This window comes from Neofelis nebulosa, chromosome 6 (assembly GCF_028018385.1).
Source record: "Neofelis nebulosa isolate mNeoNeb1 chromosome 6, mNeoNeb1.pri, whole genome shotgun sequence".
Lineage (NCBI taxonomy): Eukaryota > Metazoa > Chordata > Mammalia > Carnivora > Felidae > Neofelis > Neofelis nebulosa.
Window position 1 is genome coordinate 60,422,768 of NC_080787.1, and position 3,527 is coordinate 60,426,294.

Below are 3,527 nucleotides of genomic sequence, written 5' to 3' on the forward strand. Positions count from 1 at the left end.
CCTCCTACGCCGCCATCCTCACATCACCGATATTTCATGCAAATGGAAACCAAAAGAAAACTGGAGTAGCTATACTCATATCAAACAAAACAGACTTTAAAGCAAAGACTAATAAGAGACAATGATGGGCATTATGTATTGATAAAGAAATCAAACCAACAAAAGAATGTGATAGACTAGAAATAATAGAAATATACTGACATTAATATTGGTTTGTTTTCTTTGTGTTTACATAGCTAGACTCATCTAATTATTCTCTTGCTTATTATAAATGGCTCTAATAACTGTAAGAAGGTACTTTTCACTATTTAAAACAAACAATATCAAATAATTATAAGATGGCCATACTAAATTTCATATTCTAGAAAAGTATTTATTTTGGAAATAAATGGGTCAAATTGTTCAATTAATAATAGATGTTTTCTGTACCCTTATGTAATAATCTCTGAAAGAAAAAAGAAATCAAGAATAAAAATGCAGATTAAAAAAATTGGACATAGATTACAGAGCATGCGTGAAGACACATAGCTAACAAATGCCAACACTACTGTTGGACCCAAAGCTCATGCATTTACAAGGTCTCAAGAATCTTGTGCTTGTTGGGGTGCTTGAGTGGCTCAGTTGGTTAAGTGTCCAACTTCGGTTCAGGTCCTGATCTTCCAGTTCATGAGTTCTAGCCCCGTGTTGGGCTCTGTGCTGACACCTTGGAGACTGGAGCCTGCTTTGGATTCTGTGTCTCCCTCTCTCTCTGCCCCTCCCCTGCTCACACTCTGTTTCTCTGTGTCTCTCAAAAATGAATAAATGTTTAAAAAAATTTTTTTAAAAAAGGTATCTTGTGCTTGTTATCAGTTACTTGTGTCCTTAATGAAGTCATTTAAATATTCCAGGCTAAATTTCATAAATTATGAAAAAAATGTTTAGATTTATGGTAGCTAATTCCTCTAGATACTTTTAAAAGTTAAATTGAAAAAGTTAATTGCACCAGAGAAGACACTCTTACTGGTAGTTCTGTTTCAAATACCGAGGGATAAATGGATTTTTCCCCAACTAAAATGGTAGTTAATTTTTTAGTCCTAGAAGCAGGCCTGAAATGGACATGCACTCACACACACACACACACACACACACACACACAGCCATTTTAGTGATTGTGTGCTCTTGTTGCAAAAGGTATGTGCTAACAAATAGGTATTTTTGTATTTTTCTTTTTAATATCAAGATGACGACGTTCATTTATTTTCTAAATACTAAAAATATCCTTCAACCAAAGAGTGAATTTCTTATACTTTCAGGGAGTTTATATTACTTTTTTCCTTATCCAGTTTGTTTTATCTTGGCTGGTGATTTTCAGTAGTGAAAACCATCATTACTAACATGCAACTTCCTTCTTCTTAGTCTGAAGTAATTTTAGTTTTTATAAAATATTTATCCTGAAGTTTGAAGGTTTCCATTTTCTAGTCTAGAGAATATAACTTTTTAATAAGAACATAGAAACATAATGAGTCTTAGTCTCCTGGGCTCCATGCCTACTCTGAAAACACAATGTTATAATTTAATGTCCCTGCAAACCTTTCATTGTGTGAGTGAGGATTTCTCTTTTCCCTATGTGAGAACCAAAACACTGGGTGAGTGTTCTAGGCCTTAGGAACCCTGGGGAGGAGGGAGAGTGATAGGAATCTTCTAACCGAGAAACACTTGGCTGTGCTGGAGAATGTCCTCTCATCCAAATCACACTAAGAAATTGAGGACATAAGCCAGCTTTAGTCAATGTCCAGGAAGCTGGAGGCTGTGTCCCACCATGTCCATAGCCACGACCTGATTTCACTGACATAAAACAAGCTGGTTGGGGAAAATCAAAACAAATCCCTTTAAAGTGAAGGCTGACTTTCTCCGTTTCTCTGTTCATGGTTTCACTGTCATCAATAATCTGATAGCCTTTGATACAATTGTTACAGAATGTAGTCAACTTCTCTTCACCGGGTGTAGGGACTAAATTGCTGAAATGCTGATGGTTTGGAAACTTCACTACTTTATTACCATTTCTGCTTGAGAACTAACAATAGTTAAAATTCATAATCCACAATTGATGTTTTCTTTCAGACATAATGTTGTTCTGAATGGTTCTAAACAGTTAAAAAGTAATTCCAACCCATTCTTTATTGTTTCTTCCTATCATTATTATGATTTATCAGCCAGGCAAGGCAATTAAAAGCCAGAATGGTTTACAAGCACAGGTTTGCTCTATATCTTCTTTCTATTCCACAAGCAAAAAGAAATTATTTATAATTTTCCATGCAAGAATGGAGAAATCAAGCTACTTTCCTAATTACTCTGTTCTTATGGTCAGAAGAACTTATATATTCTCTTTTCCTCCATTATGGACTGCTATAATAAGAAGACAATGCCCCTAAGATTTCAAATCTGAAATCAGCACTGCTGCTAAGGCACACATTGCATTTGGAGCTTCATCTATTTTTAATTCCCACAAGGGTATTTCCGCATCTCACAGAACACTTTTGAGCTGCCTTTGTACACCATCCAGCATGAAATGTAATTCAGCCTTAATTGGCTTAAGTGAAATATGACTGAGTAGGTCAATCTAGAATATTACATAATTCATTCAAAATTCTTCAAACACTCAGGACCTCTGCATTGTCTATCAAATTCAATGTTTTGTTTAGGATTCAGATGCATGACACAGAAACCTTTTAATCTCACATTGATTTAATGAGAGGAATCAGGGGCTTACAATATGGTCGAACAGCTCAGAGGCAGGGCCTTGAGAGATGACCTCCACAGCAACATTGGCAAACTGAGTTACTAGGGGAGTCTGCCCAGTCAGGATGATGGAAAATGGAGAGCCATCCGTGGAACACACCTCTCTAGCAATGACAGCTGCTACTATCCTTTGCTTGGCAAACCGTCTGCTGCTTGGCATCCATGAAGCCAGAGACTGGAAAGTTGGACGTTGCTGCAGAAAAATTCTGCGGTTCCAAATTTCACACAAACGCATCAAATTGGTAGAACCTAAGCCTCAGTCCGAATCCTAGCTACATGGTAGAACACGAATCATGACATTTAAATTTCTACCCTCTACTGTACAGGAAGGAGGGCACAACAGAAAGAGGTTATTGCAGACGCTAATAGCCAATTCGCCGACTGTACGATACAATCCAAATGCCTCCAAGTCTGGTCTTCCAGGCCTTCTGTGAACTTTTCTTAAGCCACCTTTCCAAATGTATCTGCTGCCCATTATATCTTTATATAACATACGTGTCAAGCAAACTGAATTCCTTTGAAAAGATTTCCTGAATACGCTGCAAAATTTCCTATTTCTGTGCCTTCATCATTTTTCCCTTTCATGTGTCCCAAAGCTACCCTTTCTTTTCTTCCTAATCACTATGCTAAAGTCTTACTTCCCTTAGATCATTAGTCTTTCTGATAATCTTAGTCTTCCTCACTATAATTTTAGCAGAGTATCACGAACACAAGACTCAGCAAACATCTGAAAAAAACCAGTAAAAGCA